The sequence below is a fragment of the Ambystoma mexicanum genome, chromosome 5p (assembly GCF_040938575.1).
Source record: "Ambystoma mexicanum isolate Mex_15411 chromosome 5p, UKY_AmexF1_1, whole genome shotgun sequence".
In the NCBI taxonomy this organism is placed as follows: Eukaryota; Metazoa; Chordata; class Amphibia; order Caudata; family Ambystomatidae; genus Ambystoma; species Ambystoma mexicanum.
In genome coordinates, this window is record NC_090930.1 from 880,074,910 (window position 1) to 880,100,781 (window position 25,872).

Consider the following 25,872-nt stretch of genomic DNA (forward strand, 5'->3'; position numbering starts at 1 on the left):
AAAAGGGCAGGGCGAGAGAGACGCAAGCAGGAGACAGGCGGAGAGAAGGGGAAAAGTGAGAGGGGAGAAAGTGCAAGGCAAGTGGGCAAGAGGAAAAGGGAAGGTCGGGAGAGATGCAAGCAGGAGAAAGGGGGGAAGGGAGAGGGGAGAAAGGGCAAGGCAAGGGGGCAAGAGGGAATGGGTGGGGCGAGGGAGAAGCAAGCAGGCGAGAGGGGGAAAAGAGAGCGGGGCGAAAGGGCAATGCAAGGGGGCAAGAGGGAATGAGCGGGGCGAGGGAGAAGCAAGCAGGAGAGAGGGGGAAAAGAGAGACGGGGAGAAAGGTCAATGCACGTGCCACGGGGGCAAGGGGAAAAGAGCAGAGCAAGAGAGGAAAAATAGAGACGAAGAGGCCGATGGGATAGAAAGAAGGCGCGTAGAGGGGAAAAGGAGAGATTGAATACACGGGGCGAGGAAATGGCGATGGGGTAGAGGGGCAAGTGAGGAAATATCAGGAGGGGGTGAGGCCAAGAGGGGGAATAGGGGCAGGAAGTGGAGACAGAAATGGGGGATGGAGAGAGAGATGCAAGGGGAAAGGAGAGATACATGGAGGAACGGCAAGGAGGTGGAGAAAGAACGAATGGAGAAGAGCGGTAGAAGTGAAGGGGGAGGATGGAGGTTTAGACGCAGACACGAAGCGCCATGGAGAAGGCGGCAGGGACGGGAATTCCCTTAGAGAGGGGACGAATGGGGACTTGAAGAGAGAAGCCTGACAAGGCCGGGGAACCTTGTGAGAGGCCTGAAGGCGAGGGGCGAAAGAATTAAAAAGACAATAATGGGAGATGCCAATCCGTCATGATGCAGACAGGAGACAGGTGTCGAGTGGAGGGGGGGGTTGAGATAGCTTTAGGCCCCAGCTCCCGAAAGCGCACAGGTCAAAGAGAGGGACCCAAAGGAGTCAGACGAAGAGGCCGCGAAGAGAAGGGGCATAGGCAGCACGATTGAGACAGGCGATGAGGAGGGGTGTGGAAGGAAGGTAGGAAGAGTTTACATGTTAAGGGGAGAGCAGGGGGACCCCCCACCCAATAGCTCCTCAAGGAGGTGGGAACAGAACCCTAAAGGAGCTGACACAACAGTCAGCCACGGCCCAAGACGCGACCCCTCCCGCATCATGCTAGGCCTGGGCCCTGGCCACCAGCCGTGGTGGTGCCACTGTGCCAGGCCTCTCCCTCGCGCTGCCAGGGCTCTGACTTGTGGCATTTTATATTTTCGGCATTTTTTGTTGGAAAATGCTGAAAATATAAAACGGCACATTTTGGATGGAGAACTATGCGGGCACTGGGCCCGCTACCACCAAGGCCCGGACTGGAGTGACTGTGAGACAGACAAGGCCAAGGCCCCAAGTTGACGGCAGTCAGCAACACTGAAAGACGTATAGGCCCTGCCCTGGTCTACACGTCTTTCAGTGTTGCAGACTGGGGACGTGGACCACGTCCCCGGGCCCAAAACAGAAACAACATCTGGGACCTGGGGGTAGTTACCCGCCGGCAAGCAGGCCGTCTCTGCTGGGCTGGTGGTGGTCTTCAGGGCAGGGCAGCTGAGCTGGCGTCGTGACTCCTGTTCTTCGTGTCGTCCTCAAGAATGAAGGCCAGGGGAGAGAGTGTGAAGGTGGCGCAGGCGCGCGCACGCACAGACCCTGCACGCCACTAGCACCAGTGATCTGCATAGAAACAGTAATGTCATTGGCTGTTTGCCAGCCAATGCAAGGGTTGTCATTGGCTGGCAAACAGCCAATGACATTACTGTGTCCATGCAGGGGAGGGACTTGGAGGGAATTTCATTTCCTGAATTCACCTTAGTGCGCTGTTTGCGCACATTTTATACTGGTGAGGCCACCCCTGAAGCGTCCGCCAGCCTTCTAATTAAAGGGGCTTACGTAGAGTGCGTGGAGCTACGAGCTCCACGCACTCTACTATTGAAGAAGGAAGAGTAAAACGGGACGCGCCCCGCTGTGAAAGCAGCCGGGACGGCCCTTAGTTATTGTTGCCTTGCCACAACGCCCCCGCGCTATTGGCAAAGGAAATGCAAGCTAAAAGAGATTCAATCAGAGAAGTTATCTGATTGAATCTCTTTTAGCTTCCTCTTTCTTTTCTCTTTCTTTTCTGGGGGTCGGCGCCCGGCTGCCCTATGATAGCAGCGGCCACTCTGCTCCATGAAACTGATCGGTCATTTCGGGGGCTGGGGGGAGGCAGCAAATGGACATAGATGCCATATTTCTGTATGTTAAACGGTTGTCCTTAAGAAGGAGTGCACAGCAAATGAGCTTTTGGAAGGAGAACACACAGACCAATTAAATCAAACAGACAAGAACATTCTCAAACACATTGGCACGTAAACTGGCAGTAGGGCTCAACACGTCCCACTCTTTGCAATGTTGGTGGCAATGTTTTGATACTGCGTCTCCAGTTACGTGATCATGGCCAAGACTCTTCACACACTTGGACAATTACATTATGTTCACAGGATAAATCTACCCTTAGATGATTTCCTGAACAATTCCAACAGCAGAATGGACGTGCCTCGGTGCTGTTTCTAATCGAAAGTATTGCAATAAAACAATTGTCTTTATGGAAAATGTGTTTTGAATGGATGGTTTTTGCATGGTGAGTGAAATATCTTGCACATTGTCAGGTGAGTCCATCTGGCTGCTTAAAACGTGTCACTACTGTTAAAATTGCCACATCACTCTAGTAGTGACATATAAAGGTTTAGAAATATATTCGTGACCAGACCTGGTTACTTTGTGGTTCGTGGATCCAGATTTCAAAGTTAATATATATCTTGCCAGCATCTATTTACTGTCTTATATCTTATGTCTTATGATGACAATGATTGTATCAATACACACTTGTGGGTATTAAGTATCCAGGTTTCGCTGTACAATTGAGAATGCGTACATTCCTTTTACAGATTATAATAATGTTCAGTTTTATGGTGAGATTAACACGAGTTAAAGGTAGCAGACGGACACAGCAGACAAAACATCATGATTGACATACTTGGCAATGTCTTTCCTGATCAACAGAAAATGTATCCCAACTACAATGTGCTCTACCCTGCAGAGTCCAGTGGCCAAGAGCTAGTGTGGTTAGACACTATCCTCCTTCGGGTAGGTCTCACATCTTGCATAAACCTGTCCCAGTACAGCCAGGTATCCCAGGCTTGAAGTTGCCCATCAACATTGTACTCTCTTCTTACAGGTCCTCATTTTAGGACAGAGTGAGGTAAACTCATACAGGACCTGGGCGATAAGCTCAAAAACAACTTCTAAAAAACAACATAGGGAGAATTCTGTAAGAACGAGTGTCAGGAGCGATAGTTTAGCCAAATCAAGTGAGGGTTTATTTAGTGTCAGAGATTCATTGTGCAATTCCTAAACTAGATCAGATGTTCCTGGGGTCTCTGCATCCAAGAACAATTCCTCGGAACAGAATCCTCCGTGTCTCAGGGTAGTTTTAAGTGCTCCAGTACACTTCTTTGTCTATTTGTCTACCTTTGTCAGATGATCCTGACGTCTTTCTTTCTGTAGCCCTGTAATGTCTACCTGCCATGCCTGCCCAGCAGATGTTGATGTCTATTGAGTGGCTGTATCAGATCTCTCTTGCCATAGGGTTTGTTTGGAAGCTTTACTCAGGGAAAACTGGTAGCTGCCCCAGGGTTCTACTGCATTGCAATTTCTTTGTCAGCATGCAGTAATAATCACCTCCAAGGCAAGAGTTTCTACAAAAAATGGAAGCGTCTTTAGTTGGCACACATGGCCTTGCAGCAGCCATTATGATTTTTGCTCGAGCTCCCAGTCGGCTGTTCTTCACTTTCTTCTTTCAAGGCCTGGCTCATGTCAGACTTTTGGCCCAGAGTCCTACCATCCTTGCCTTTCAACCTTGCCTCTTCGACAGTATGACCCAGTTGACCTAGCCACTTCCTTTTGTGTATCCTCTCTACTAGGTGACTTACTTTTCTTGGACAATGTGGGTTCTGACTACCTAACTCTTCTCCCGCACTTCCTCCTCTCACTGCAACACCACTCACACTCTCTTAGCCATCCTATTACCCTACACGTCAGAAGGTGTGTCCTAGTTTCATAGTGAGGACCCGGCAGTAATTGTCTCGATGAGTGGTGGTTGCTGGGTGCTTTTCCTCATTAGTAGGTTTGCTTAGATAGGGTTTTACCTAATGTTCCACCTCCTCCCTATGTGCCTGGTCTTTATTTCCATTTAGTGTTATGTATTTTAAGCCTCTCACTAATTAAAATTCGATGTCGTCCAGACCCCATGTGTCATAATCAGACTTCCCAGGTGAACTTAATCCTTTCTCCCCATGGACCAACCACAGAGACTCCAAGCAATCCCTGGCCAGCAGATGAGGCAAAAGGCAGCACAGGAACGGCACCGCAGGCCACTCAGCAGCTGCAAGCAAATGGTCCAAGGATCAATTATCAAAAGAACAGAACCAACAACCTGAGCCCACCCGTGTTGCAAATGACATACCTGATGTGGGAGTAGGCAGCTGAAGAGGGAAAGGATGACCCAACGGCATGAGGACGTCAGTGGGGCAGGGAACCCTATCCCAAATGGCACGAGGGCTCAAACTAAGGACTAATGGAATGAGTCCTGGAAAGGAGCCATAGCAAGTCCACCAAGTCTCAGATGTAACAAGGAAAGTCAATGTTCCAAGCCAGTCAAGGTCCAAAAACGCAAAAAACAGAAGGGCAATCCAAAAGAGTTCCAGAGTTCAAAGATCAGGAAAATCCAAAAACCAGAGAGCAAGAGTACCAAGCAGTTCAACACACTCCAGGGGCAGATCCAAAGCAATCTGTAATCCAGTATCCAGGATCTCAAAGTCCTGGAAAGCTGAAAGGAACAGGAAACGCAGAATACCACATGCCAGAAACAGCTGAGAAGCATAGAAACCTGTGGCTGGTCCCTTAAGTAGCGGAACTTCCATATCTGGACTGCAGTATCCTTGGGTCATGTGAGGTGAAGCAGCACATGTGACAGCCATTGCCCTGCGTAGTGGAAGCGCCAGCTGTCAGCATGGAGAGGCATCAGTCAATCGCCATGGCAACAGCCAGGGATGCCGTAACATGGAGAAACACTGTGGGGCACCGGGGGCTGCAAGAGAGTGGTGCTGTAGCATGGAGAAGTGGCGCAGTGATCCAGAGGCTACGGGAGAGCAACCCCGGGATGATGAGTGTGCAGCACCATGGTCCAAGATCGCAAAAGGGTCCATTGCGCTTGGATCAGACAACAGTATTATGGTGGTCCAAGGATACGTGTTCCCACTTCCCAGTTCAGAAGTGAATTTGTTTTCTCTCTTTTTCAGCATTCTATCTCTGAGAGTGGATGCTCAACCTGTTTGTGTTTCCGTATTGCTGAACAATTTAAATTTTCTCCAGCTGACACCGTATGGTGTGGTTTGCTGTATTGATCCCAATCGAAGCATGGAACTTAAAATGGGGCCAAAAATGTTCAAATCACCTGCTTATGCAAATGGCCTGTTAAGCCGTTCCTTATCTCTGGATATCTTCCCCATGAGCAGGGTGCTGACACTGAACATAATGTAGGGCCCTGTTACGCCTATCTCATGGGGAATGCTTCCCCTGGTAACATGGTCCTTCGGTAAACCTCTGCAACGGCTGGACTGAAAGAGGACTGGGGAAGTTGTGGTGGATCTTCCAGCGGTTGCATCACTTAGCGGTGGCTTTACCGGGCCAGAGATTTCTTCAGTTGACATTCATGATCGATGAACAAGTGATAATCAAGTGATTCCACCCACCCAGCTCCATGGCCTTCTTTCACTGTCTCATGAAGCATACTTCCTCTTATTTGCACCGAAGGTGAGTGCAGGAGCCAATCAGATTGCTTGGATTGTGGACTGAATCCCATGATCCAAGTCCCTGTTCTGAACAAAGTAAAAGCTGCACGTACCTAATCCGGCAATCTTCCCCGCTCCCCACTGCCCGTGGTCCCTCCACCTACACTCGCACCACCCCTCCTGTTCCTCCTCCCCCTTACCTGTTACTTTTGTGGGCCGCTGCCATGTCATTCATAAAGAGCCCCCAGGCCACCATGGAAATGGAAGGTGTGGATCCACATTGAGTATTGGGTGATTATTTGTTTGAATTAATGGGTCTGGCGATCACGCAACCAGTACATTCAGACAAATAACTTGTTATCAGCCCAATGGTTTAAAAACACAGTGTGGTAATAGCAATAATAGGCACACTTTGGGCTTCATGGGCTGGTATTGGCACCATTTCCTGTTGTGAGGGCCCCCACTTTGCTCAGACCTGTAACTTCACCTTCTGGCCGTTACCGGCCTGTGAAGGCCACAGGGGTTTACTATTGCTTTAATAACATGGGGGTTGCTCCAAACTCTATTCATCTTCTGGGCCTCTGAGGCCACCCAAGGGAGTATTGGGGGAAACTGGGGGATCCGTTATATACTAGAATCTAGGGCCATATGTGTATATGCCGTCCACCCCAGCATTGTACCTGTCCTGTGCTTCCTGGACGATGCCATTTTTTCTTTGACTTTTCCTTTCTGATGCAAGTTTTCATGATGTTGTTTTCATTATATTTGATACTTTTGTGCAGTGCCCACCTAGATGAACCCTTTAGGTGTGTATGGTAACAGAATAAAGTGTTTGTGTAGGTAGGAAGAAACAGAAAGTGGGAGTGTGTGCACTCCCCAATCCTGCATTGAGTTGTTAAGGGAAACCGACCACCCCTCGCCCCCAGTGCACTGTGGGTTCTGGAGAGTGAAGGCAGAGGAAACCAGCACTTTCCTAGAAGACCCCCACCTACATAAGAGAATCCCTGGCCAGGATCCAGGGCTAATGAACACCCACCTGATGACGACTTCCTATTCATCGATTTTGTCCCCCATGGACTTGTTGGTCAGGCTCTGCCATTTCCCAGCACCGACAGGTGAGACTGCCAGTAACAGCAGGACAAAATTATATTTTCCGTCATTAATGGATATCTCTATAATGATTTTCTTTATGCACACAACATACCACCAGCTATTCTCAATACAAGCTGCTGTAAAATACACCATCTATTTTATCGAAAGAAGGGACATATGCATACTAATTAACACAACCTGTTACCCTCAGGAATCTGAAAACTGATCCATCAGCCACTCAACAAATGTGGGCTGTATGCAGTCTAATAATTGACATGTACCCAAAATTTAAAATATCATATTTGAATTCATTTGCTAAACAGCACAAGTATCAAAAAACATTTTTCTAAAAAATGCATTTACACCACATAAAAAATATACAATGATTAAAAGTGGTGATTTCACCACACAAACTCAAGTTATACAAATACTTCAAAACACTACACAGTAGCAACTCAATTCCTCTTGCTTACTACTGTGTATAACAAATTAGCCGCAGTGTGGGGTAACCCGCAAATCAAATAACGTAAAATACACCATCACACTTGAACACGTAAGAATAATGTACCTCCATTAGTATGTAAAACCAAATGCTTTTTATGTCATATTTCTTTGGATTTGAACATAAAATTGTCCATTTTGGAAGCCATTTTTCAAAAGCTTTCGAGGGGTAGAACCCCCCGCCCCGCACCTCCCTTGATGTGGATTGGGCTTGCTCGCTACGCTCGCTTTTTCCCTAATTCGTCCAGAGTAATTTATGCCCCACTACCTTTCAAAGTCACCAGCTGCCACTACATCATGGTTATCCAAACTCTTCCGGATCAGGGACAACCATGTTTTTCCATGATGCAATGGACACTCTTGGACCATCATTATCCATGGCGAGTCATTTATCATTTATGGTTTTACATGGAAAAAACACGGTTAATGCCAGCACCAAAACATGGTCATCCATGAGCTTTGTCTGTGAACATGGAGAAACCACGATTAGCCATGGTTTGTCTGTGAACATAAAATGGGGAAGAGGAGTACGCTCTCCCTAACCCTGTGCCTTGCTGTATAGGAGTTTCAGTGACTGTGCCGGAGTGGGCACATCATAAACCACAATGTGAAACATTTAAAGCCATCGGTGTGCGAACTGGGCCCTGTAATGTCCCTCTGGATATCTAAAGGAATTTGCTATATATACCTTAAGATTGCCACACATATTAGTTTCCCTCAGAGGCTACTATAAGCACTGCAGGCTGCTTAATGGTGACCAGGATCTCCATTTGCACTAATTCCTTCAACGTGGGCATTAGGGCTTCACTGCTTTTGCTTGTCCAGAAACAACGGTACTCGGTATTCTTCCAAGGGGATTGCCTTTTTATTTTTTTATTTTATTTAAATTTGCACAAAGAGGCAACATTACACACACATATACCCTTAGGCAACAACCTACTTGACAAGCATTACAGTGAAGCATAATCAGATTACACAGTTCCATTTTCCATTACAGTGTCACAAACTCCTCATCCCCGCCGGTTTCCTTGTCGACCAGATAGTGCTGGAAACTTCCCCAAATGTCCGTTGGTCGATTCATAACGGGTAATAAACTAGAGGATAGTTCTTCTTTATCGTACGCCCAGATCATATCCTTCTCCCATATTTCAAACGTAGGGGAAGTGGTACGCTTGCACTTCATAAGTATGGCTCGTTTAGCTAATAACACACCTATATTAATGAGTTTACGTTTTAGAGGGTTCATTTTCTGCACACAACCTAGCACGCACACCGCTGGCTCCCATCACACTTCTTGATCAACCATCTTTGATAACGTCTCACATACCTTGTACCAGCACTCAGTGAGCTCCCCACATGACATTAGCATATGTAGTATATCAGCATCCCATTGTGACACCTTGGACACCTTCCCTCAGTTGTGACATACAGTTTCTTAAGTCAGGCTGGGGTGGTCTATCATTATTTTAAAATTAATCAGCTTATATCTGGAGTTATATGATATTTGTTTAGTTAGTTTACATAACTAGAGCCAGTGCATGTCCGAAAAGGCGATGCCCAGATCTTTCTCCCAGTCCTCTCTAACATCCAGTGTGTGAACCTCCCTTGTCAACAGTACCAATTTGTAAGTAGCCAAAGCAGATTTCCTAGTTGCGCCAGCGGATAATACATAGTTCAAGCTCTGATGTGAGGGGGGCTCCAGAGGGAATCCAGCCCCTACAGCCTCCACCGCAGATCTGACTCTAAAGAATTGCAGTTTCTATAGCGGGGTGTCTCCTAATTGACTTTTAATGTCTTCCCAGGTGACAAACTCGCGATCTCGATATAAATCACCAAAGTGCAGTATGCCCGCTTTGTGCCAGTGTGTAGCCAGTACTGAATCCTTGGTGAGGCTCAGGTAAGGAGCGTCCCAAATAGGAATGAACAGGCTGCATATTGTGGTGTTATGAGATTTTAAGACCAGACTTCGGCACGCCTGTTGCGTGGTTAATACCGGGTCTAGGTGGTTCACGTGCCTCTGCCCCCTGTTACCACCCCATGAAGTAATGCGGTCCCACACTCCACTTGCCTCTCCAAATCTACGTATGATGTGCTTGGCCCATCCTGCACCAATTTTACTGCATAGTATGCTTATGCCGCTAGGTAGTACAACTCATAGTCCTGTGCGGCCAGTCCCCCTTGTTCCTACGGGAGCGCCAAGCACTCCCAGCTGACTCTAGCCTGCCCCTTCCACACAAACTCAGAGCACGCACCAGTCATCTTTGTGAAAAAGGACCTGCCCAGCCATAGTGGTATTGTGCTAAAGAGGTAAAACAGTTTGGCAGTTTGGGCAGGATAATCATTTTCACCAAAGCAAACCGGCCTATCAGTGAGATGGGGAGCTGTTTCCAACTTAAGAGTTTGGTGCATAATTCGTTGACTTAGAGGTCATAATTCAGAGAGCCCATCAGAGTCGCCGAGCGTGCCACTACCACCCCCAGATACTTCACCTCTGTGGGCGACCACTTTAGTCCAAACAGGTTGCTAGGTTCCCACGTGCTGTCTGTCAGAGAGAACACTTCAGACTTGTTACTGTTTAGGCGGAGACGTGAGTACCTACCAAATTCGTGTACCGCGGCTATTACCCTCTGTAAATATCTCCCGGGTTTCCCTACATACATCAGGATGTCATCCGCGTAAAGAGTTATTCATTCTATTCAACCCGCTATAGCTATGCTTGCTCGAGCTTGTCATGCGCTCATGAGGTCCGCAAGGGGCTCTATCACAAGTGCAAACAATAATGGTGATAGCGGGCAGCCCTGCTTGGTGTCACCCGCTAGTGACAACACTGCAGACAGCACTCTATTCACACTCACCCTGGCATATGGGCTTGGGTATAGATTCTGTATCCATTTTACGAAGTTAGGACCAAACCTGTAGTTGTGTAGCGCTCTAAATAGAAAAGACCAGTATCCTGTGTCGAAGGCCTTCTGCATATCCAGGGACACCACCACCCTCTCAGCATTCTGTGGTATCTGTGCCATAACATTGTAGAGCCTTCTTATAGTAAATGCTGTCGACCGACCCTGTATGAAGCCTGCTTGTTCTTCGTGAACCATATAGGGGATTAACGGATTGAGTCGTGAGGCTAGGATTTTTCCATATATTTTCACATCTGTGTTTATGAGAGATAATGGCTGGTATGATCCACATTCTTCTGGTGGCTTCCCAGGTTTCACCAACAGTGTGATAACCGCCTCTCGCATTGATTCCGGCAGTATGCCAGTCTCCTACGCCTCGGTCCATACTGACAGTAAACGAGGGGCCAAGGACTTCTTAAACTCCTTATAAATGTCTATGCTTAGCCCATCCGAGCCTGGCGCTTCCCCCCCCGGATAGGTCTTTTATCGTCCCTTTTATGTCATCCAGTGTTATAGGTGTTTCAAGTGCATCACAGGCTTCAGGGGATAGGAGTCGTCGTGGGAATCTTAGCTAGGTATTTGTCTATTATGCCATCCAAGTGGTGGGGCGCTAAACCTGGAATGAGTATGTTCAGTCGAGCAAGCGTAGCTAGCGAACTGAACCGACAATAGGGGGGTTTGCTGGGGTTTTCCCACCTATGAAATTAAAAGTATGCATTTTACATTACCGTTTTCAAAGGAAAAGGAGTAAAAATGTATTAATTTTACAGGCAGTTTTTAAGAATTAAGTTTTCCAATACTCCAGGTTCTTTTACAATTCAAGAGCATCATTCAAATCTGCTTTGTGGATGAGGGAGTGGAAGGCGATCCTATAGGAGAATGCTGCAAAGACAACTCAGCAAGTTAGGTGACTGTTGCTGAGATTATGTTAGACCTTCCTATAAATCATATGGCTTGTTTCTATTCCTGCTGCAAAATGTGCTGTTAAATGTGTTGTTTCGACTGGGGGATGGGTACAGCTCCCTCGCATCACTCTGTGTGGTAACCCCTGCCTCCGTAGCAAAAATCAAAAACTGCTACCCATTAATAATATTTATTTCAATTGATCTTTCCCTTTAGAAGAAAGTGCACAAGACAAATGAGTATTTGCCTTTCAAAAAAAGCAACCAACACTGGAACAATAACCTGAGAGAGTTCCAATAATTATGCTGGCAAAGAATAAAAGGTACACACCTTATAAACCCAACAATTTATATTGAAATATTTCAAGGAAAACAAAATCCAAACAGTAGAAATGTGCTTTGATGACACTTTCATGTGGGCTTGTAGGTAAGCTTTTGCACTGGAAACATGCTAACCTGGGGTGAAAAATGCTAGTAGCCGAACACTTGAGCGGTCAAACTTTTTTTAATGCTGGCCTCAGATACACCTAAAAAGGGGTGCATTCAGCCCCTGAAAAAAGTGGGTGGACGCTATCCACCCTCATGTATCCCCTTGACTTGTGCCCTGAAAATCAGCACAGGGCCTGAACCAGAGAATATAACCTCTCCAGTACTGAATCCTCCCTTGCCACATCCTGGGGATATAGTCAAAACTCACTTGCCCTCTCATCCTACCCTTCTCACTCCCATGTTTGGCTTTCAACAATACTCTGTTTTACAAAGAACATTTGAAAAGTACACAAACCATGGTATGGTGGTCATACAAATATATAAATCCTTATAGAAATATGCTAGGCAAAAAGTTTACCATTGTGGCATAATTCACTCCACCTTGAATGGAAGACTACAAATACCAGAATGCAATTCAGAAGAAGGCAAACACAAATCGCCTGTGGGTTTTGAAAATGTACTTTCAAGACTCAAACGTAACTAAAGGTAATGTGGGAAAAGGTTACTTACCTGTTTGAGTTGCAATGCTTGACAAAGGCATGCTTCCCAATCCCTACTTGTACGGTGTAAAAGCAACATAAGGTTGGGTGCTAACAGCATGCCAGAAACAAACACTTGCTTCTGTTCTCGTCTTTGATCTCCCTGTGCTGTTCTGCCCTTTCCCCTGTCCTGATCTTTATATATTTTGCCAAAAAGCTGCTGCCACAGCTCGGACCACCCCACAGGCTCCCACTATCTCCCGCTGATCGTCTTACTACCAGATGTGGGAGATCTTCGGGGCCCGAGGGTTTCTCCAAAGAATGCCATTAATAACCCCGGAGCGGCTGGAAATTCATCTTTCTCCCCGTCAAAGTATTATAAAACGGGTCTCTGTCCCTCCCCCAGCCTCCTGTAGCAGAGCTCACAGCAGAGGTCATTCTACCTGCCAGGCACTATTAGCACTGCTGGTTATGGCCAAGATGCCAGTTCTTTGCCGAAGCTATTTATGATGTGTTTCTGCTGCAGCATACATGCATCCGCTCCCTCACATGAACTGCCTCAGTTTAGACCTTGAGTGAGAAGTCTCTTCAAGCTCCAAGGGTGGAGTTTATCCTTGGGAGACTCGGGTGGAAGGCCACATACATCTCTGAACTCTCACAATGGGCTGTCTCATGAGCCGACAGTCCCCGATCTATCATCGCTCTCAGAATGAAGCTGATTATACGATTGGCTTCAGTCTGCTATTGGGATGTGAGGGGGGAACCACTGGCGTAAAAGGGGCCCTCGCAGCCCCCGCGGTGCCGGGGGCCCCGCCAGCACATGTCATGAGAGTGGGCTTCACTTGGAGAAAAGTGAGGCACCCAAAAAAAAGTTTCTTTTTGAATTCACTCTACATTATAAAGAATATTTTTCTGTAACAGAAATTATTTCTTTATGAAGGCAGGTTGACAAAAAAAAGACATTTTCTTTCTCAAGCCTGAGGGCTCCCCTCATCCCATGACATGGAAGACGCAAGGATGGAGGCCTCCATGTCATGGGGTTGAGGGGAGCCCTATGACTTCAAAAATAAATAGTTTCAGTTATGTTTCGGTCCCTAGCGGAAATTATTTCTTCATGAAGTCAGAGTGACTTCAAAAACAAACAATGGGGCTCATTCTGACTATGCCGGTCCGGAAACAACGGTGCCTGTAAGCTTACTGACACCGTTGACTAGATCGGCATGTTACAGGTCTGCCTGCCGGGGCCGCCGTGCCCAACAGGTCTGACCCGCCGGCACAGCGGCCATGGTAGGCAGACGCATCACGGAAGCACCAACACTGTTAACAATGGTGTCAGTGCTTCCGTGTCCCCATTCCCGTGTTACCGCAGGACCCGTAATGAGCGCTAATTTCTTTATGAAGTAATAGGGCAGCCCTCAACCCCATGATGTGTGCGTGTCTTATTTGTGTGGGGGCATCTAACTTCTTTACGCATTTTAACGAGACTATTCTAGTGCAGCTTCAATGTTACAAGCAGTTAACTCTCTCATTTAAGTCTGAAAGTACCCACTTATGGACTGCTGTGAGAATGAGCGGTCTCCTGTTCCCTCTCTACCCTTCCAATCACTCCCCTGGCATGCAAGTACTAAACCCACATCACAATTTCAATTGCCTAAAAAATGTGGCATTTGCATGCAGATACTAACAGTGAAATGTTTTATGTTGGTAATTGCTGGGCCCTTGTTAACAGTTAAACCCAGGTGCCATTTAACATCTGTGTCCTGCTCTGTCCGGCAACTGCTCTAAAGGTCAGCCAGGTCAACATAGCCCAAAATTTCACAGGGGGGAGTGCTATTGCCCAGTCAACTCAATGGTGTTGCGCCACTACATGTGTTAAATACCTTGATTACTTATTGGTAATCTTCATTACTCCTAGCACTATTCTTCCTCGTCCCAGTACTTATGTATGAGGCAGTACTTGTGTATGAGGCAGTCTGCCTCATACACAAGTACTGAGATGAGGTAGAGGTACATGGAGGTAATACCTGACTTAGCTACCTGTCTGTACTCTTCATTACTCCTAGTCCCACTCTTCCTCATCCCAGTACTTACCTATGAGGCAAGGAGCCTCATACATACGCTCTGGCACAAGGAAGAGGGACGTGGAGGTAATAATTCTGGACCAATGAGCTGATTTTGGAGGTTGGGGTAGGGGGTGGGAGTGAGAGGTTTTGTGAGGGGGGCAGGATTGTGCCATAAATCATAATGGTTGTCCATGTCTAGGCTAAGCAGGCATGATATGTGTTATTAGTGGTACTGGGTAGTGCAAGGAGAACAAGAGACTGCAGGGTTACAGTTACAGCCCCTAAGTGTATGGTAGGCCCGGAGGCAGTGCAAGGTTGACCGATCAAGAAAGAGTCTGGACTCAGAGAGACTCTGAGTGTAGCCAAGCAACCAGTCGGTACAGCAGACAGGTATGTCAGCAGGGGAGGGAGAGAGAGAGAGAAAGCAGAGGAGAAGAGGAACGTTTTGAGCTGCTTTCAAAACTTCAGGTGGTCCGGCTCAAATTTGAGATGGGCAAGGAGGCCATTCCAAAGGGAGGCACCAGCAGAGGAGAGAGATCTACCCCCACTCTCTGCATGGAGAAGCTTCTATCCCTTAGCGAGTTGGAGGTAGCTGAGCGAAGGGCTCGAGATGGAAGGTATTTTGGAAGAGAGCGTTGGATGTAGTGCGGGCCCCGGCCCCAGAAAGTCTTGTGGACAATGCAAAGGGTCTTGAACTTGATCCTTGCAGCCACTGGGAGCCAATGGAGAGATTTCAGGGCTGGAGGGATACAATCCCTGGGCTTGAGGCCAAGGATAAGTCTTGCAGTCCTGTTCTGGATTAGTTGCAGAAGACAGAGAGTAGGGGAAGGCAGATTGAGACAGAGGCTGTTGCAGAAGTCCAGCCTGGACAGAACCAGGGCTCTGGAGACAGTGAGCTTCTGGTGAAAAGTGAGAAAGGGAAGAGTCCCTTTGAGGAGGAGCAGCTGGTAGTGGGACTTCTTGGCAACGTCCGAGATGTGAGGAGAGAAAGAGAGAGTGGCGTTGAAGACGACACCAAGGTTTTTTGCCTCCCATGAAGGCGAAGGAAGAGGGCCCAAGGCGGGCGGCCAGAGTGAGACAGGGAAAGCAGAGGCAGGGGTCCCAATGAGAAGGATCTCTGTCTTACTGGCATTAAGGCAGAGATCGTTGGAGGCGCACCAACCCTGAATTGTAGATAGACAGTCAGCAATGAAGGAGAGAGGAGAGGAGGCTCAGGGGAGCCTGAAGGAAACCTGAGTCATCCGCAAAACCCTGAAAGTTAGAGGAGAAGGTAGAGATCAGGTGGGCCAACGGTACCAAGTAGAGGTTGAAAAACCAGGGTGAGAGGATAGAGCCCTGGGGAACGCCACAGGTAGAGAGAGGTGGGAGAGAGAAAAGGACCAAGTTGGACCTGGGAGGGGTGGGGTGGTCCAAGAGGAAGGATGCCAGTCCAGGGCCTGGTCCATGATGCCCAGGTTCTCACAGAGTCAATGATTAGGATGGCATAGTTGACCGTGTCAAAATCAGAGGAAAGAAGGAGGATGAGGACAGAAGGAATTCTGGAATCAAGGTTAGGGAGCAGATCTTCACAGGTGTTCAGGAGAGCAGTTTCATTACCTCTGGAAGCACTGAAGCCAGACTGATGGTCATGGAGAGAACCAACATATTCAGTGTGGAGAGTAAGCTGGGAGATGGCAGCATTTCCAAGAGATTGCCCAGGAAAGGGGTGATGGAGATTGGGTGATAGTTTTCTGGTCAGGTAGGATTGGCAGACGGTTTCTTGAGGAATGGGCGCACAAGGGAGTGCTTAAGGGGAGAGGGGAACGTTCCAGTGGTGAAAGAGTGTTTACAGAAATCGGCCATGGCTGGAGCCATGATATCAATATGGTCCTTGATGGTTCTGGAGGGGCACGGGAGCACCTTATGGATGACACTTTTATAGATCGGACTTGTCTAGGAACCTTGTCAGGTGTCAGAGAGAAAGAGGAAAAAGGAGGAGGAGAGGTAGAGATGGCCAAAGGAGGCCGAGAGAGGAAGAAGGAGAGGAAGAGGAGATAGAGGCAGGATGTCCTGAGATTTAGTGGAGAAGTGAGAGGCCAGAGCCATACAGAGGGCCTGGGAGGGAACATGAGAGGTAGAGGCCGCAACAGGATTGACCAGTGACTTGTAGATTTAAAAGAGTTCAGCCGTGTTGTTAGAGGCCGCAGGGGCGCAGGCTTTAATGTGTTATTGCTTCGACTGGCATTTTGGTTCAACCAGACTAGGTATGTCTAAATGTGGCCTGGCCTGCTTCACTGTGTCTGCAATGGTCTACATTGTGCAGCCATTTGGACACATTTTCATTGTGGCATGGCATTTTTAATAGCAAAGCATTCATGTTCCCGTGCACTGTTGGTTACTTGCATGTATTGGATTGGTGTTATCCTACAAAACAATTGCAAACACTGTGGCTTTATACCCAATTTCTCTCAGAAAGTGTGCTGTATATTGCACTAAAACAAATATTTATATATTTCTCGTAGTGTAATGTGCGGCATACCCCTTCAGCAGCACGTTTGTGAGTATTGCGCAAGCATGGTAAACTAGGCCACCCCAGAGTGTGGCACCACCTGTGATTTGTTGCCGAGTTGAGGGGGGGCCCTCAGCATGGCTCGCAGGGGGGCCCCCTCATTTTGTGTTATGCCACTTGGGGGAACATGCCATTCTCTGAGCCTTTGAGGATTATTTGAAATCCACAGGCCCTATTTTCTGTCACACTTTTTATGGACTCTCAGTCACACCTGTTTAAAAGTGCCCTGCCTGCCACCAATGGATTCATTTGAATCGCACACACTTCCCAGTCCCACACACTGCTCAGCTGTCAAACTGCGGGCAAAGAAAACTAACTTTAGAGGTGCGGTGCCCCACCGTAACCCTGATAAAATAAATATATGACAAACTTCAATGGACTCTTTCAGTTCTGAAATTGACACACTTGCAGTGCACACGTCCGTGTGTTGACAATGGGACTAAGCCCGGACTTGGCAGCCCTCACCGCGCTCTAGCCCTTGCACGGAAGCCAGAACAGGCGGTTCAGCTGTGATGTGCGTCCAGATTCCACCTTTCCTCAAGCCTGTGTTTTAGGCTTTTAGCAAAATGAAGATGACTCGTATTATGTACGCAGCTGGAGGGGTGTGCAGGCCATGCTCGGCCAGCACTGCCGCAGCTGCAAAGTCTCATCTCTGTGGCCCAGAAGAGGGTAAAAGCAGCCAGTTGCAGCAGGCCCTTCCTGTGCTTGAAGCCTTCAAGCGCAGGAGACACCTAGTGAAAAGTTCAGATGTTTTTCTTTTTCTTCCAAATGTACTAATTATGCATAGGCTTGTAGAGGCTCCCAATATACCCACGGCCGTCCTCACCTGTGACTTGACTCCTCTGACCCTCCGAATAACAGTCAGGCAGCAGGCCGAGAGAGTCCCGTTGGTGCTGACTTCCTTTTACTTACCGATTACCGCTACTGGCCGTGTGAAGTGGGCCCTCTCTGCTGTCCTGTTTTCCAGCCTGGCTGGGCAGCTGCCTGGACCACTTCTGAGAAGTTCTAGAAGGTGGCAGCACCTACTCACTAACACGCCGGTGCCCATCAACCAACCCCACCGACACTCATGAATGTTATTGGCTGGGAAACAGCCAATGACATTTGCAAAATACCTGTTGCTAGCCTATGCCCCATTATAAGGTAAGAGGCTGGCTGGTGGTGCGCTGTTTGCGCACAGATTATATACTGGCAGGGCCACCCGTCTAGCGCCCCACCATTCTCCTACATTGTGTGGTGCAACGTAGAGTGCGTGGAGCTACCAGCTCCATGCATCTACACAATACAAAAAAAGATGCGTAAAAGGGGATGCGCCCCTGTGTTGTAGCCAGGCCCAGTCATCAACATTGCAGAGTGGTCTCTGCAATATTGATAATTCAGCTTTGGGCCTCTCAGGCTGAGTAGCAGTTATTAATTACTTATATTTTTGTTTTGTGCTGCCCTGCAGCGCTGCAAAAAATAAAAAATGAAATCACAAAAAAAAACGTTTTCAGTGTCTCCACTGTGCAGCACACTATGGGTGCCCTGGGGTGGGGGAGGGGTTGCCCCCGCCCTTTGTAAGCAGTTGCCACTGTTTGCGGGGAGTAAAGTTCTCCATGGAATTTGTTAAACAGTTCGCAGACCTCTTCGACCTTGTTCACCACCCTGCCATCACGCCTGGTTATACATGGTATGGCTGTATACCCCTTCTCACCATGGACCACCTGGGCTAGCAGTTTCCATGGTCTTTACTGCTCTCCATATCGACATGCTGCTGCCGGCCTGTCGAAGTAGAGTAGTTCCCTATCCTCTGCTTCACGATACCCATCTAGCTGTGTTTTCATTTCCAGGCGGGCCCCTGGTGTTGGGTTATCCGCTTACTCCGCTTGCAATTTCACTAAAGTGTCCTCACATCCCTTTAATTTCCCTCTAATATCTCGAAGAACACCGAATTCTGTGGACATTGTGACCCCTCGCATGTAAACCTTAAAGGCTTGCCAAAGAACCGCCAATCAGGTATCCGGGAATTAAACGCATTCTCTTGACCACCAGAGTGCCTCCCCTGAGCATGGGCCATGTTTTCATTACCAGTAGACCCTAAGCACCTTCCCTCCAATCCTCAGCCCCACGGAATCCTTCACCCCACACTCCCACCTTTTACACCCCACCTCACTTGCCATGCCACTACAAGGACAATTGTAATGCACTGAGTCTGTGTTTCTGGGTTATTATTTTCTCCATTTATGTTCTTTTATAGTTATAGAGACCACTCTCTTCGATCTACAGTCAGAAATGCTCAATATCATAGACAGGAGAAAGTCGGGGCTGCTGATGTTATTGGATTTATCAGCAGCCTTCGGCCTTGTAAATCAGGAAACATTGTTAACTAAGCTTGTAGATCAAGGAGGGTGTTCTAATGGTGCCATTGATTGGATTAGGTCCTTTCTTCTGGATAGGAAGTCAAGAATAGTTTGGGGCCATGTATGTTCTGAGTATGAGCTAATTCAGTGTGGTGTTCCACAGGGAGCCTGTCTCTCCCCGGTTCTATTCAACATATTTTGTTGCACCCTATGTGATCTTCTGGATGCATTAGGGGTGCCTTTTTCAAACTATGTCGATGACACCCAGCTCATTATAGAGATGAGCAGGGTCTACGAGAAAGATCTGGAGAACATAGAAGAAGTGTATGAGGCCATCCAGGTCTGGATGATAATGAACAGTCGCTGTCTTATTGCTAATAATACAGAGTTCCTGATCTTTGGCTTGACACAGGCATGCGCTAAATTTGCAAGCTTGTATGAGGGTTTTACTATAGAAGGTCATCACATCAAAGTTGTTCCCAAGGTGAAGACCCTGGGAGTGATCTTGGACACATCACTGGGTGCCGAAACTCATGTAAATAATGTAGTTCAGAAAGCCCAATACCACCTAAGGCTGCTCAGACTAGCGAAGCCATATTTATCTGCAGCAAATTGCATAATATTAGTGAGAGCTGTTATTATGCCAAGGTTGGACCAATGTAGTGCCCTTCTTTCTGGAGCTAGTAAGGTATGCATCAAAAATCTTCAGATACTCCAGAATTATGAAGTCCCGATTATTAAGGGCACTACAAGACGGGACCCAGTATACATGCACAGGAGAGAGCTTCATTGGCTCCCAATGAAGGCTAGAATATGCTTCAAACGAAACACCATTGTTCATAAGTGGCTGTATGGAAAAGCACCTCAATATTTACAGGAAAGATTGGTTTTGGAACACATTACCAAAGTCACTCCGCCAAAGGACTCCATGTGACTGACTCAGCCAAGATGCAAAAGAGTCCGAGGTAACAGACGCTTCTTCGCTTCACAGGCTGGGGTAATGTGGAATAAACTCCCCTGGAGATGCACTGGGAAGTAAACAATTACGTTTTTAGGAAAGATCTTAAAAAACTACTGTTTGCCTATATTGTATTATGTTGGTACTGCCTGTTTTCTTGTTTCTTTGTTTGAGCACTGATGCCTGCGGGCTCTGGCACAATATAAACAAATAAACAAACATTTCTATCCATCTGTTTATCTGTGCTTCTCTTTATTTCAGTCCATTTGTCTACCTGTCCACCGGTCCATCAAAGCAGCCTGCTGGGTGAATGTTAAGAGTATTTTCAGCCTGGAACAAGCCCTGGGTTCTGACTAGCAATCACCCCAGCATTTGGGGATGTACAGGGCCAGTATTGGCCCTGAGCCGCCCACTCTGAGACCCTAGCATTGCTTGCAAGGGCCTCTCTTAGGCTTGTGTTAGTGGGCCATTGCCAGCCATGTACGCCACCCAAATGTGCAAGTGCTCTTTATATTCTACCTTTTGGGTTAATCTATTTATTTATTTTAATTTACAAAAATGTATATATCGCTTTTAAGCAAAGCGCCGAACAAACAAGGAAATTACTGCACAAACAAAGCAAATGATGAGAGCAGGATCACAAACCAATGGAGAAATAATGTTACATAAAGCATTAAGAGACAGAATGAAGAAGATGGGGTTTTAGACGAGTTTAAATTGGGATAGAGTAGAAGAGGAGAGAATTGCAAGAGGAAGAGAATTCCAGAGAGTGGGAGCAAGCAGTTGAAAGGATCCGAGAGGGAGCACAAGGGGGCCGAAGAACAGAAAGACGAAAATGTGAGGCAGATCATAGATCTCTAGATGGGTGGTATGAAGACACCAAGGAAAATAAATAGGGGGGACCTAAAGCAGGAATGCATTTGAAAACAAGGCACACAAAATGAAACTCCAAACATTGCTTAATTGGAAGCCAATGTAGACAAGCCAGATAGGAAGAGATACTGGCAGACCAGGGGTGACAAAACAGGATCCATACTGAAGAGTGAAGAATGGATCGCAAAGGGAAACGAGCATTATTAGGCAGACCAACGTAGAGGGAGCAGCAGTAGTTGAGATGGGACAATACAAGAGATTGAAGTAGGGGTTTAGTGGAAGAAAAAGTTAACAGAGGCCTAATTCTCCTAATATTAAACCGGAAAGAAATGGCACTGCTGGACAGTGAAAGTGATTTGGGGTTGTAAAGGAAAAGAGGAATCAAAAATAAAGCCAAGGCTGCGAGCCTGGGGACTGATCTTAAGCTGCAGAGGAGGAAACAAAATGGTCAAATGAGAATAAATAGAAGAAGTTGCCAGAAAGTATAAAATGTCCATCTTTTTTGGGACTGAGGCAAAGAAACCTAGAAGCCGTCCAAGATTGCACAGCGCAGAGACACAAAGAAAGGGGGGAGTGAATAACGTCAGTGACAGAAGAAACAGAGAGAAAGATCTGTGTGTTATCGGTGTAGAGAGGCACTTGGAAACCTATGTCAGGGATTAATGATGCAAGGGGTGAAGTATATAATCAGAAAAGAAGAGGACCAAGAACAGAACCCTGTGGGACCCTATAAGAAAGAGGAATAGATTGAGAAGAATAACCTTTCCAAGAAACTGAGAAAGAAAACCCAGACAAATAAGAGTGAAAACAACAAAGAGAGAAGTCAGCTATTCCAAGGAAGGTGAGTGTAGAAAGAAGAATAGGATGGCCCACAGTGTCAAAGGCGGCACTTAAATCAAGAAAAACATGAATGGAAGAATGCTTAAGATGGCAGGCAAGTAGGATAGCATTAGATACAGAAAGAAGTGCAGTGTCAGTGGAAAAAACGGGGCGGGGGGAAACCGGATTGAAAAGGGGTAAGAAGATTGTGAGAAGTAAGATGCAAGCTAAATTGTACATCAATGAGATACTCAAACATTTTGGAAAGACGGGGCAAGAGAAAACTAGAGTGGAAATTAGCAGGATCATTAGGAGTAAGGGAAGGTTTTCTAAGAAGGGGGAAAATAGTTGCAGCTTTAAAGCTATACTGATAGGTGGCAGAAGAGACAGTCCGAGAAGGAATACATGAGGGATAAATTGATTTAACAAATGAAGCAGGCAGAGGGTCAGAAGGGGCAGCAGCAGGATGAGAGCGTGAAATAACCATAGCAACTTAAGTCTCAGAAATTGGTGAGAAGAAAAAGGAAGGGTGGTCCAAAGGTTTCCCTTTGGAGAGGACGATGGGAGAGAGAGGAGGACTGGAGAGTGACAGAATTTTCAAACAGAAAAAGGTATCAAGATTAGAGGCAGAAAGAGATGACAAATACGCTCGGGTCAGAGGGAGGAGGAGCAAGGAGTTTATTCATATTGCAATGTTTTGGAAAAGATCTTTGGGCTTTAATCCATGATTGGAAATAATTGGATAATGGAGCTGCATCCTCAGTAATTAAAGAGATGCAGAAAACCACATAATGTTATCCGAAGGATTGGCTATTTCCGGTCCTTTGATCATTGAACATAAAAAGCATTTGAACCATATTGAAGATATCTAGGTCCTTTGGTGAAGGAATTATAGTATTTGCATTCTCTACCTGAACAAAGCATGGAACAAAGCATAGACCTAAAGCTCTAGAATTACTGTAGGCTATGCTTTTGTTAGCTTTGCTATTTAAGGTTATTTATATGTAAAACTATACAATTTTGTTTTCATTTTTTATGAGGTGTATTTTCTATGGTAATGTATGGTTCTATGAATCATAGATTATGTTAATGGTGTTAGACAATAGATCAACCTAGAGAGACCACATGGTAATGTATGCTCACCCTAAGGTCCTGCCAAACGTAAATCTCAATTGATAAGCAATGATGCGTCATACAAACACATTCGTATTTGTAAACAACAATCTGGTGATTCCATTTTTTACCATGAAGCAAGAAAGTGCACAATTATTGAAACCAGTTCCAAATGTATGTAAGGGTTGGACCCCGTAATTCTTGCACTGATGAGTAAAATAAGGTACACAAAGATTTTCAAGTTTTTGTGTAAAGGCTTTAATAGTAGTAGTCACTATCCAGAGACCAGTCGAGGAGACCAGGAACCAAAAGGCACAGCAAGCCCAAACGGGCCAGTACCCATAGGATTACTAAGCCACAGATCCCTGAGCCCACTCTTCAATCACCCAACAGAGCCAAGGAATCCGGCTCTGCCAAGGTTAACAGGATTGTACAATCAGCAAGCCACCCACCCATCAACCATGGGCAGCCAAGAATAAATGTAGCCTTGAGAAAGGCCTGAATGGGTCGAAACACGTGGCGGCTCACCTACCTAAATCACTGATTTAAACCGTTTTCATGAAAACTTGAAAAACGTTGTGTACCATATTATACTCATCAGCGCAAGAATTACGGGCTCCAACCCTTATATGCTAATACGAGAGGCGTGGGCAACACCTCTCCTTCCCGTGAATTTGCTGCTAATCCAATTTACCAAAACATATATAAACCATATACCTAATGACCCAGTGCTACGCGAGTTGGTTCAGCCTCTATTGTCAGATCCAAATGTAACCTAACTAGGCCAATACATTTCGGACAACTGTCCGTTGTCAGGACCGAATCTGTATCCAATAGCACTTGCCCTCAAATCACCAATAGATACACATTTGAGATAACCTAATACCAGAGAACCTACCTGCTAGTAAATACTAGCTGGTTATTCAGTGTCTTGTACCCCAACTGGTTATCAAAGTACAAAAAGTAAAGAAAAAGAAAAAGGAACACATTTCAAAGATTAACAGTGTATCTAAATTGGCATAATCTTTTAGGAGCATTCATCCGTGGCATGTTGCCAGTTGGAAAGACTACATTCAACTCAGTTTAAATAATCATGACGTCATAGAACGGGCGCGTGAGCCCGAAAAAGGTAATATAAAATAACTGTTTACCTAAACAAGACGATTTTCATATGCAAGTCCTAGTATTAAGAATAATATGTCTTGGTTATATATAATATATCACTAGACCATGCAAATAGGCACAAAGTAAGTCCTGATATTTTGTATGATCAGAATAGAACACATCTAATTCCACAGGTGACATCCTTTAAAGGCACAATGCCGCAAGGGATTGGTCCAAAGCAAGCCTGCTGCAAGGGTTCAAATCCTGTTGTTGTAACAAGTGTCTGTTGATCAATGCAATCCCTCTCAGAGTGCTTCCTTTGCAGGAAATGGAAGGGACAGGAAAAAGGAAGAGAGCCCTAAAGGAAAGTAAGATGATAGAACCCCACTCAAGGCCTACCTTCCCTCCCCGGCTACTCTAACTCAATCCCTCCCCATGCTGGTTTCAAAGACATTCCAGTGATCAGTACCCTGGTTATGTTATTGCTGCATTTGAAGGTTTGTTCCGTGTATACCTCCTGGGGGAAGTTTCTATGCACTGGGGAAAGGTGTGTCCCTTCCTACGTGGCAATCAAAGAAGGCAGCAATCTGAATATTGGTCGTCACCTGTGGAGACATTCACCCTAGAAGAAAATACATATAAGCCCTGTCAAAGACCTGACACTGGTGTGACATCAGATTGCTGTGACTTTTATAACTGTGTATCCTTGTCAGTCACCATGCCAACACCAGGCATTGCTTATATTTAGAGATTTACCTGCCAGCAGACTGATTAAGGCAGACACTTATATATTAGACCAGAGGTGCTCAAGTGAAATGTCTACCTCTTTCCGCAGTGACGTTGTGTCCCAGAAGTTATCAAGGTTGCACAGATGATTTTTGAGCTTGGTGTGTGCCACATCAGAGCCGATGCTATCATGTCATTAGATTGCTTACAGCAAGGCACCTGTCTGCACTACCATTTTGTCATGGGGCACTTTGAAATGGTGGGTCTGGTTAGTAGACTTGCCTTTCAGAAACAGAATCACTTGCATCTTTTTATATTAATAAAAAATCCAAAAAGATAGGGCTTTCATACCCTTGCAGATGGAAATCCATCACTGGTGGTAGGACTACAAAAAAGATGGTAGCAAATACCATCTGTCCAGAAGAACAGCCCTGCTGGTTTGCCACCAGTGGGGAAACTACCACCATTGATAAATGCATTATCACTGCTATTAGAGGCATTACCTCCAGTAAGACTGTTACAGAAACAAATATGTAGTAATCACACACAAAACGTGTTCAGCTCTGAGATGGTTTTAAAAAGAGTCAAAGGTAGAACCAATGGATCTTACCTAAAATGGTGGCCAAATGTGGCCACTAATTATGAGCGATTTCTGTCCTTGCACCTACAACTATTATTTTATCACCACCTGCAGTAGCTTTTCATCGCAGCTGTATTACCTTAACTGCTGGAAATGCATTAAAATACATTGTTCACCGGTGGTAATTTTATCAACAGAGGTAATTAACACCTGTGATATTAATATCTGGTAGAAATGCCTTACTGCTGGCAATAATACGCAAAGGCAAAACTGCAGACATTCACACGTGACAGAGATATAATCCCAACAGTCAAGGAATGTAGCCCATAGTGGTATCTTTTTACATAATGAATGAGGACATTTCATTCATTTGAGTCAAGTTCCTGCACTTCCACAAGAGATATTCTAGTAGCTGGTGATAAGAAACAAATGGAATTCATCGATGATCTCAAGGGTCTTAAAGTTGTGTGCATGTCTTCATGCTTCCTGCCTATGCTAAAGTAATCATGACACCTTTTAGCGTGAGAATAATGTGT

The 25,872-nt window shown here is 46.1% G+C and overlaps 1 protein-coding gene across 5 annotated transcripts in view; it reads left to right on the forward strand.

The window, feature by feature from the left end:
- The window catches only part of HECW1 (HECT, C2 and WW domain containing E3 ubiquitin protein ligase 1), a 1,624,660-nt gene that overhangs the window by 115,911 nt on the left and 1,482,877 nt on the right, over window positions 1-25,872 (forward strand). The window lies entirely within an intron of this gene.